Source organism: Penicillium oxalicum, chromosome V (genome assembly GCF_001723175.1).
Source record: "Penicillium oxalicum strain HP7-1 chromosome V, whole genome shotgun sequence".
Lineage (NCBI taxonomy): Eukaryota > Fungi > Ascomycota > Eurotiomycetes > Eurotiales > Aspergillaceae > Penicillium > Penicillium oxalicum.
The window spans coordinates 652,716-664,607 of NC_064654.1; positions in this window are offsets into that span (position 1 = coordinate 652,716).

Sequence of the window (11,892 nt, forward strand, 5' to 3'; positions counted from 1 at the left end):
ATTCTAAGAGTATTGTAAATAATAGCCTCTTATATCTATAAGGATTTCCTCTTTTTATAATTCGTTCCTAGGTATAAAGGTCTATAAGGACTATATAGGAGCGTTCGGAGCCTTCCGGATAGGTAGTACTGTAGTCCCAGAGCGCATATAGGAAGATATGCGGGACTAAACCGTCTATAAATACCGTTGCAGGACAAACCATCCTAACAGATGGTTTGGCTTAGACCTTTTGGCCTAATGGATTAACCAGTGAGCAACGGCATGGTAGGATTTCAGTACGTTACTACTAGTAGGGATTAGCTATTAACTAAGGTCCTCGGGTATTATAGTAGAGTAGTAATATAGGAGAAGAGGTAAGGGCTATAAGAGCTATAATAAGGGTTAACGCTCTCTCCTAAGACCGTTCTTTAGGGGTTTATAAGGTCCCCTCCCTAAGCCTAGTCCCTCCTTATCTTTATTCGTAAGTCCTTTAGATAAGGCTTACCTTCTTTCTCTATTAATACTTATTTTTATAAGGATTAAGGAGGGAGGGAGAAGTATATAGGACTAGGTAGGCCTTGCAATTACTCGCGAGTCCTCGGCTCGCGCTACTCGCGAACCGGCTCGCAGGACTCGCGAGTTCGAGTCAGAAAGTCCGGCTCGCGAGCCGTACGACAGTAATACACTAGTAATCGAGCCAATCGAACCGCGAGTTTTTCTGACTCGCTATATATAATAATAAATTACCGGCTCGATTTTACAATACCGTACGAGCGGGAAGACTCGCGAGTCCTTAACTCGCGAGTTCGAGCCAGAAGTGAAAGCCGGCTCGCCGCGAGTAATTGCAAGGTCTAGGACTAGGCCTTGCAATTACTCGCGAGCCGTACGACGGTAATACACTAGTAATCGAGCCGACCGAACCGCGAGTTTTTCTGGCTCGCTATATATAATAATAAATTACCGGCTCGATTTTACAATACCGTACGAGCGGGAAGACTCGCGAGTCTTCCAGCTCGCGAGTTCGAGCCAGAAATGCGAGTCGAGTCTAAAAAGCTAGCTCGCCGCAAGTAATTGCAAGGTCTAGGCAGAGAGCGAACAGAAATTAAGGCCTAAAAGTAGGAGCTCGAGGACCTTAAGGAGCGCTTACGCTTATCCTAGTAAAAGAACGAACTATTAATATAGCTTCGGGAATAAGCTAGGACTACCGTGATTTTATAGGCGGAAACCCCTAGACTAATAGGGTCCCTCTCGTAGGAAGCTAACTACTAATATATAGGAAGGCTAGGGAGAGGGGACTATATCCTACTAGCCTCCTCTATTATATCCTAAGAGAATAGGATACCTATACTAGGGGCTATAGTAGAGCCTAGAGAGCCCCGGACTCCTAATAATATAGTAATATTTTACGCTAATAGGTTAGGAGAATACGACCTATTTAAATCTAAGTAAGAAGTCTTCTAGTATAGGTACCCCTAGTAGTTCTATAATAACTAGTAGAAGGTAGAGAGGGTTACTAAATTTCTAGATAGTAATATTAATATAAACTAGATAGAATACTAGAAAAATAATCTAGGAATAGAATTTACCTAGGCTATTTTCGAGAGATAGGCCCTATCCTAGGTTATAGACCTAATAGAAATCTAGAGAGAGGCGAAGTAGGACTAGTAGAATTATACCTAATAATACTTCTAGGATATTTACTAGTATACCTTAAAGCTTATAGGGATATATAACTAACTACGAGAAACCTTCTATAAGTAGTAATAGATAGACCGACTATAGATAGGAGTCCTTAAGGAAATCCGGCTAGAAGCTAGGAGGTTCCTAGAGCTAGTAATAGATAACTAGGATAAATAGATAGTATTCTATAATTAGGTAGAGAAGACGATCCTAGACTAACTAATAGCTATCTAAAGTAATAAGAGGAGCTACCTAGAGGGGATAGAGAACCTAAAAAGATAGGACTAGAGGACTAACTAGGATATAGGACCCCTAATATCCTTAGGGGAATATCCTATATATTATAATAACTAGTAGAGGGCGACTAACCTAGTAAAGCGGAGCGCTAATAGGAGTAAGAAGGAATACTTCTACTATAAAAAACTAGGCTATATTACGGCGGAATACTAGAAAAAGTTAGCTGAGATCCGATGTTAGGTACTAAAGGCAGGAATCAAAAAGAGTGTATTATTATAAGTGTAAGGAATCCGACTATAAAGACTATCCTGAATCCTCTGTCTAAACTGTTGATTAAGTATAATAATAATCCTCCTAAAGATCCCGTAGCCTAGGTCTTAGATAACCTCCTCTAGGCGGTTAGGCTATTAGGTATCTCTGACTACTAAATATCTACTAAGTATATATAACCGAATCCCCTACTATATAACCTCCCCCCCTATAATTAACCGTTCCTTAGTTAATTTCCTATATCCCTCGATAGTAACGTTAGATCTCCTAAAGACTCTTAGGCTAACTTATTAGGCTACACAAAATTTAGTAAAACCGATAGGCCCTTCTCCTTTCGCAGAAAATAAGAATATACGCTAAATTGCTACCGTTCGGTCTTTATTATTATCTTAAAATATAGTAGGTAGGCCCGTCTCGCCCGGTCGCGCTACTCCTAGATTAATCTATACGCTCGTTACTAATTTCGGCTAAAAAGAACGTCTAATTCTTTAATAACTATAGGAGAATCCTATCTTTCGCGACTAATTAGCGTATCTCTGATCGGACTTAATTCTAGTAACCGAATTAATATAGAAAAAGGATACGTAAGTCGACTACTATATTTCTAACTAGACTATCTAGAAGGAGTCTTTTTAGGTAACAAAAAATCGCGATAATAAGCCAAAAGTTTAGACTAAGTACCTAATTTAGGACTATCTAGGGTCTTATAATCTTCCCTAATACTAATAAACTAGAATAAAACTATTTACTAAAGATAAGTCGCTAGTCCTATTAATCTATAAGGAAGGTATAGCTTCGAAATACGTATATCTCCCTATTTATAGATAACTTTTTCTTAGGAGAGACTAAATTTCTTCTTATCTTCTACTATCTATATCGTAGCCGATATCTTATAGATTAGACTATCTTTTTAGTAACTACGATTATCTAGATCTTACTACTACTCTACGAGGTATCTTTATATCCTAAGTAGTATCTTAGTATAATTTCGCGGGTCCTTATTAGTTAAAGAAACCGTCCCCTAAATTATATTCGCTATTCGTTAAGATATAAGAAGATCTATTATATTAATATCGAGATAGCGGAAAGTAGTCTATTTACTATAGTATATACTCTTCGCGTAGTAAGGAAACGAAACTAGTCGATATTAATAATCCGGTCGGAGTAGAATATAGAATAGACCTTGCAATTACTCGCGGCGAGCCGGCTTTTTGGACTCGACTCGCGAGCCGGCTCGTACCTCTGGCTCGAACTCGCGAGCCGGAAGACTCGCGAGTCCCTGGCTCGCGGAAAATTACTCGCGAGCCGGAAAGACTAGCTCGAACTCGCGAGCTAAGGACTCGCGAGTCTTCCCGCTCGTACAGTATTATAAAATCGAGCCGGTAATTTATTATTATATATAGCGAGCCGGAAAAACTCGCGAGTAATTGCAAGGCCTAATATAGAATATATAGTAGATATAGTCGCGCTATACTAATTACTAGATACTACTATACTATACGTTTTTAGCCTATCTAACCCTTAGTATATACTTTCGCGATTAGTAATACTAGTTATATATATTAAATTCCTCCTCGATTAGACCTATTAGACCGCGAGGATAATAGCTATCCTAATTAATACGTAGCTATAAAAATATTAGTACTACTATACTCCTATTAATATTCTAATCCCTCTCTATTTTCTTCCTAAAATTTAGCGGAATCCTTCTAAAATAGCGAAAACTTATATCCTAAAAAGTCAGATACTATAGCTTCTCGAAACTTAATACTAGTAGTAGTTATATCTTAGAAGGGGATCGAAAATAGCTCCTAAGTTCTTTTCTAGAAGATAATTTAAACTATACCTTAAATTCCTTCTTAGTATTATCCTAGTTACCGAGCCTAGTATAAAGATATTATAATCGTTATACTAGAGTCTCGTAATCGATACTATTAGTATAAATATATAGAAGATATACTAGCTAGGCTATATACTCCTTATAAATTAAATTAGGACTAATTTCGGTCGTATTTTTACGAATAGACCTACTAACGAGCTAAAAAATTATTAGAGCTTCGCGCTTACTTTTAACGTCTAATTTCGTTTTCGGAATCGCTTTAGCTAGCCTAGAAGTATCTATCTTATATCTATAGGGTACCGAATCCGATAGACTCTACGATATCTTCGGTTTCTCAGTAGTAGGCTTAGTTAATAGTTCTAAATTCTGCGATTATTTATTATTACTATTATCGTTACTATTATTATTATTACTTAGTTCTAGGTTTTGTTTACGCGGTTAAATTTCTTCTATAGAAGAAATTTAGCTTCCTTCTAGATCCTAGTTTTACGATTAGATTTCTTCTATAGAAGAAATTTAGCTTTCTTCCTTATCTAGAGCTATACTTTAATTCTTATCTACCTTATCTAAAATTCGCGATATCTAATAGTATTTATATATAAACCTATCCTTATTAATCGATAGATAGTATTTATATATAAACCTATCCTTATTAATCGATAGATAGTATTTTAATAACCGTTCTAGCGTTAACTCTATTAAATCTAGCGATTTATAGGCGTTATCGAGATTACCTTATATAACCTCTTTAGCTCTTCAGATTCCCCGCCTATATATTCCCTTCTTAAGTTATTAGAGAATAGTATTATTAACTCGGAGTTATATCTCTTCGAAACTAATCCCGCTCCTTACTAGGTTACTAACTTTTTTAGCGAAAGTCTTCGTTTAGACTCTAATTATAATCTTTTTAGCATTACTATTCTAAGCTTATAGCGTCGAGTATATTACTTACTAGATATAGTTCTTATTATATTCGCGGCGATTAATTACTTCTCTCGTAACTATCTAGCTATCCTTAAAACCTTCCTAAGTCTTATATCCCTTCTAAAACTCGCTATCTTTTATAAAGGTATAGAGTTCGATCGCGACTAAGTCTAAAAATACCTATTCTTTTTCGTAAATCTTATATAGATAGAGCTTTACTATCTTATAGATCTAGTCCGTAGATAGCGTTTATAATTCTTCGATAATCTTAGTAGGGGAAGTAATTAGTATTAAACGATTACTTAGTATCGAAGGTATAATATTAAGATACTAGCTTATAGCGGATATTATAGCCTAGTTTATTATACTAAATTCTTCTATAGAAGAAATTCGTAGTATTTAGCGAAAATTATTATAATTTGAGCTCTCTCCGGAGACTTCTCTCTCCTCCTAAAAATATTACTATCCCTAGTAAGTTCCTTTTCTATTACCTTTTAAAATAGTCTTATAAATACTAAATTTCTAAATAAAGACAAAATTTAGTAAATTTAATAAATTTAATCCGTTTCTAAGAGAAATTAACAAAAATAAAAAAAAATCGAAATATTCGTATTAAATAGACTAATTAATATAATATTTTAATAAAGAAAAATATCGAATTAATCTAACCCTATCTCTCTCGCGGTAGCTATCCTCTTTTATACCTTTACGTAGTAGGTAGTAATCTATTCTTAGCCTTAATCCTTTTATCCTTATCTAAATTTCTTTTATCCTAGAGCGCCTAGTAATAAAATCTTTTTAGCCTACTACTATTAATACTAGCGCTTACCTTATTTATCTATTAGTATAGGGTACTATCTAATTCTTTAATTTTGTATACGCTATTTTTTAGATCTTTTCTAATTCGATATAGCCCTATCTATCTAAATTAGAGCTTATTTCTAGATATTATATCGTCCTCTAATCTAGTATTATAGAGAAGGACTAAATCTTTTTCTTTTAGAGGCGTAATTCGTAGGTTTCTATACGAGTCGTAATATTCTTTATTCTAAGCTCTTAGCCTCTATAGCTATATTATCGTATTAGAGATATCCTAGTCTTATCTTTTAATTTATTTAGCTCGTAACGTAATTAGATCTACGCGTATCTCTACTTTTTCCTAGGATAGTATCGACTAGGTAGGTATATCTAATTCTACTAGCAAGATAGTATCTTATCTATAAATAAATCAGAAGGGTAAGATACTAGTATATATATATAAAGTCGCTCTATTAGTAAGTATTACGGCTAGTAGCTTTTAGGACTATTTTAGTTTAATACTCTCTAATAGTTTATACCTATTTATTATTTTAGATAAGGCGTCTTTTAGCGTTCGTATTACTCTCTTAATCGCCCTATTTATCTATAGGTTATATACCGAAATTAAAATAGCGTTAACGCGGTACGATTTTAAAAAATTTCGTATTTCCGAACGTATTTTAGGACTAAAATTAATTATAATCTCCTAAGATACCCTATACCTATAGATAATATCCTCCTAAACGAATCCGGTAGCGCTTTTACTATCTACTTTCTAGAGAATCCTTACTTCTAGCTACCTACTAGCTAAATCTCTTGCTTAGATAACTCCTTTTTAACCTTCTTATTAGGTAGTATGGTAGTATTAATATACTATTTCTCCTAGATTTATATCGGTCTTATACTTCCTATAGATTTATATAGTCTAACAGGATTACGCGCCTAGTATTCGAAGTATACGCGTATAAATTTCGTAGTCTTATTATATATTCCTAACTAATAGTACCGTATAGCTAATAGGTTATAAGTAGCTTTACAGCCTTTATAGCCTAACTCTTTATATAAGCGTTATAGGGTCTCTTTTCGTATTCTAGTATTGTCTAAAATCCTTTATATAATTAGATCTCTACTATATCCTCTATAAAATAGATATCGATCTTAGACTATAAATTTTAAAGCCTTTTTCTTAAATACTAAATTTATTATAAGATATCTTAGCTAGCCTACGTAGTATTATTAAGAACCTTATAATTTTCTAAGATTCTTCTAAATAAGACCTATCTAGAATTTCTATACTAATATTTATTTCTTCTATAGAAGAAATCTCTTAAGAGATAGGAATTTTAGTAGAAACTATAGTTTCTACTAGAGAAACTATAACGCGAAGATAAGAGATTTTAGCTATAATAAATTTATTAATATCTCTCTCCTTTTCTTACTCTTCTATTTCTTTAGGCATAGCGGGCTTCCTAGATAGACTATTAGCAGTACTATTTTTCGTCCTAGGAATATACTTTATATTAAAATCGAAGAGCTAAATCTAAGTAAGCTATCGTTACTAAAGCGCTAGGTAAGTCCGAAGCTAGTCGATTTAATTACGTAACTAATTTGTTAGTATTAGTTTCTAGCGTAAATCTTACCTATATAGCTAATACTATAGCTTTTTAAATATCTTTATTACCCGCGATATTCTAATTTTCTAGTATTATATATTTACTCTAATTTAGACTAAACCCTAACTCGTATTATACTACTCGTTATAACCCTTCTCTTTTCTATATTAAAACGCTACCCTATCCTATTTTTAACGCGTCTACTATAAGCGTTAGGTCTAATAGATTCTAGCTATAATTAACTAGTATAACCGCTAGAAAACTATATAGTATCTCCTTAATCTTCTTAAAGGTATTCTATTTATTATTACCCTAATCGAATATTATATCCTTCTGTAATATCGTATATAATAGCGCTATAATATACTAAAAATCCTTTACTAGAATTCGAAAGTAGACTATAAGACTAATAAAAGAGCGTATCTTATCGTATTAATAGGGACTAGCTAGTTAGCTAACTTAGAAATTTTCTGCTTATTAGGTCTACACCCGTTAGAATTATATACCTAGCCTATAATTTTAAGGCCGGATATTATAAGTTACGATTTTGCTATAGAAACTCTCGCTCCTATAAGTTCTAAAAGGTATAGGATCTTATCTAGATTTTATATATATTCTAAGATAAACCTCCTAATCCCTAGTCTTATAAACTCGTTATTATACTAGGTCTTAGGTCCTTTAACCGGAATATTATCTATAAAAGGTTTAGTAATATATAGAATATTAGCTAGGATCTATATAACTACTCTTTAGAATTATAGTATAGAATTCGAAGCCCCTTATAATAATATAGTCTACTTAGTAAACTAATCGGGTCTAAATTACTATTATATTTCGATCGCGACTATCTAGAGTTATCTAGTTATACCCGGAAAATAGATTAATAGCGGACGATATTACTATACTAAAAATTCTTTAATAAATTCGTCTATATTAGGAGGTATATTCGTATCTTATACTATTACTTTATTAATATATATTATAGCGTTTACTATATATATTTTCTATTCTTCTTATATACTAAAAACTAAGGATTTCGGTAGGACTATCGTAATATTCTAGGACCCCTTTTTATAATCTTTCCTATAATATCTCTTTAACTATACTTTTAGCGCTAGCGAGATTTAAATCTAGGATACTACTAGGCCTTATACTAATTATCTTAATATATTATAGTAGTATTACTTCTAAAAATTAAAGATATATAGGACTAATCCTACGTAAAATAACCTTCTCTTTTAAATAGTATCTTATATAATAATCCTCTTTCCTTTAGCAGAAGATCCTTCTAATTAATATTTTCTACTCCCTTTTAGATATTAGATATATATCTCTTACAATTATAGAGATCCGCGATATTAGTAGATTATTAAATTTACTTTTAATATTAGACACGCAATATTTAGTAAAGTATTTCTTTTCGTAGATTTCCTTCTAATTCGTATAACTAGTTAGTACTAATCTATCGTTTTTAGTCGCGTTAACTAGTTTAATCTTATCCGCTACTCTTTTAAATAAAGTATAAACTAGTATACCTATACCTATAGGTCTAGGGCTCGGATTTATAGTTAAAAGATACCTTAGTCGTAGAAATCTTATAGTAATATCCTATAGCTACCTATACGAATCTTATAGTCGTAGCTAAATCTTAATTTATCTAAAATTTTTAATATCTTTCTATCTCTTATATTTTTAAATATTTTTAGTACTTTTATAGCGTTTTTAGAGGGTACTATTAAAATATATAGTAAATTATAGCCTATTTTTAGTATCGGTATCTTATTTATTATACCGGAAGTATCGCTAATTAGGCTTCTAGGTATCCTAAAAAATCTATCTCTGTATTCGTAGTTCTACAAAATCTTTAGGCTATAGCTAATACTCCTAGACCGAAGTTTTCTTACTTAGAGAATATACCTTAAAACTAACTTCCTAGTCCGGTCTTCCGAAAAGACTACTATTTTAACAGAACTATTAATTTTCTCTATAGTAGAAGCTATTATATCGCGTAACTAGATTCGTCCTAGAAGAATCTCTGCTATATAATCCTTTATAATTATATAGTAAGAGTATATTATAATATCGCCGATTAAAATAGGTAAGCCTTCCGTAACTCCGTAAAAGGAACGCGTTTAGCTATTAATAGGTACTATATACAGCTTTAGATCTTTTCGAATATTAAGGTTTAATATATATACCGTTTCTAGGGAAATAAGATTAACTAATAATCCCTAATTAATCGTAGCTTTAAGCTTATACCTATATACGTATACCTTTATATATAAGAGCCCTCTAGTATATTCCTTAAACGTACCTAAATTTCGTGGCGTAGAGATTCGTACCGATCTCCTAAGATCCTATACCCGCGCGATTACTTTATCTACTTTTATAACTCGCTAAGTAGTAGCGAAGTATATAGGCGTAGTAGTACTCGTAGTATTTATAGTATTTATAGTATTCGTAGTAATTATAGGGACCGAAGGTTCGAAGGAATTCGTAATATTTCTAACTTAGCTACGTAGTTGTAGTAATATAAATATCAGATTACCTAGTATAATCGTAGACGGTATAGGAATAGCTAGTAATTTTCTAGTAATTTCTTCCTTATATTAGGTAGTAATATCCGCGGAAGGTTTTAGGCGCTTTTAGATAGTCGACGAATTTCCTAGTCTAGATAGGTAAGTAGGCGTCGAAAATCTTACGTCTTAACTAGTTCTCTAGGTCTAACTATCCTAGTCTTAGATTTCTTCTATAGAAGAATCTCGCGGCTAACTATTTAGTTAGCGATCCTATTCCTGTCTATAAATTTCTTCTATAGAAGAAATTCGTAAAGGGGCTAGTACTATATCCGCTATTATATTATCTTTATTAATAGTCGCTAGATAGTATCTACTTAGTCGTATACTACGTACTTTCGTATAATTTCTAGACTATTAGAGCGCTTACGACTAGCTAGTTATCTATTAATAGCGAAGACTTCTCCTTTATATATTTCGTCTTCGCTCCCTTCTAATCCTTCGAAATTAGCGTCTTTTCTAAGAGAAATCCCTACTAAATCTACCTAAGTAGTATAAATTTACGGAGTATAGTAAAAATAGACTCCTAAATATAATTAAGGCGTAGTAATAGTAGAGATAGCGTTAACGCTTACGCGTTAATTCTTCTACTACTAGTACTAGTCCGGAACTATATCCTTCTAAAATTAGTTATCTCTCTTATATACCTCCGGTCTATTCTTACTAACCCTTCCGAGTACTATCTAATTTATTTTATTCTAGTAGTATAGTCCTTTATTTTATATACTAAAGAGGGGAATGCTCACGGCAGTCTGATCTCACCAGACAGGTCGAGTCATAGAGGAACCAAACCAAACCTATAAGCACGCAAGTCCTGGAATCCTCCAAAGTAATCGTGAGATCCGATATCAGGTACCAAAGGCAGGAATCAAAAAGAGTGTGATATTTCAAGTATAAGGAATCTGACTATAAAGACTGTCCTGAATCCTCCGTCTAAACTGTTATTCAAGTATAATAATAATACCGGATCCCGCAAGCTAGGTCCTAGATAACCTTCCTCGGCGGTAAGGCTCTTAGGCATCTCCTACTACTAAATATCCGCCTTTAAGTATATATAACCGAATCCCCTACTATATAACCTCCCCCCTATAATTTACCGTCCCTTAGTTAATTTCCCGTATCCCTCGATAGTAACGTTAGATCTCCTAAAGACCCTTAGGCTAACTTACTAGGCTACACAAAATTTAGCAAAACCGATAGGCCCTTCTCCTTTCGCAGAAAATAAGAGTGTGCCAAATTGCTACTATTCGGCCTTTATTATTATCTTAAAATATAGCAGGTAGGCCCGTCTCGCCCGGTCGCGCTACTCCTAGATTAATCTGTGCGCTCGTTGCTAATTCCGGCTAAAAAGAACGTCTAATTCTTCGATAACTACAGGGGAATCCTATCTTTCGCGACGATTAGCGTATCTCCGATCGGACTTAATTCTAGCAACCGAATTAATACAGAAAAAGGATACGCAAGCCGACTACTATATTTCTGACTAGACTACCCGGAAGGAGTCTGTTAGGTAACGAAAAATCGCGATAATAAGCCGAAAGTTTAGACTAAGTGCCTAATTTAGGACTATCTAGGGTCTTATAATCTTCCCTAATACTAACAAACTAGGGCAAAACCGTTCGCCGAAGATAAGTCGCTAGTCCTATTAATCTATAAGGAAGGTATAGCTTCGAAATACGTATATCTCCCTGTTTACAGATAACTTTTTCCTAGGAGAGACCAAATTTCTCCTTATCTTCTGCCGTCTATATCGTAGCCGATATCTTATAGATTAAACTATCTTTCTAGTAACCACGATCGCGCAGATTCTGCTACTACTAGCGAGGTGGTTTTATATCCTAAGTAGTATTTTAGTATAATTTTGTAGGTTCTTATCCGTTAAAGAAACCGTCCCCTAGATTACATTCGCTATTCGTTAGGATATAAGGAGATCCGTTATATTAATATCAAGATAGCGGAAAGCAGTCTGTTTACT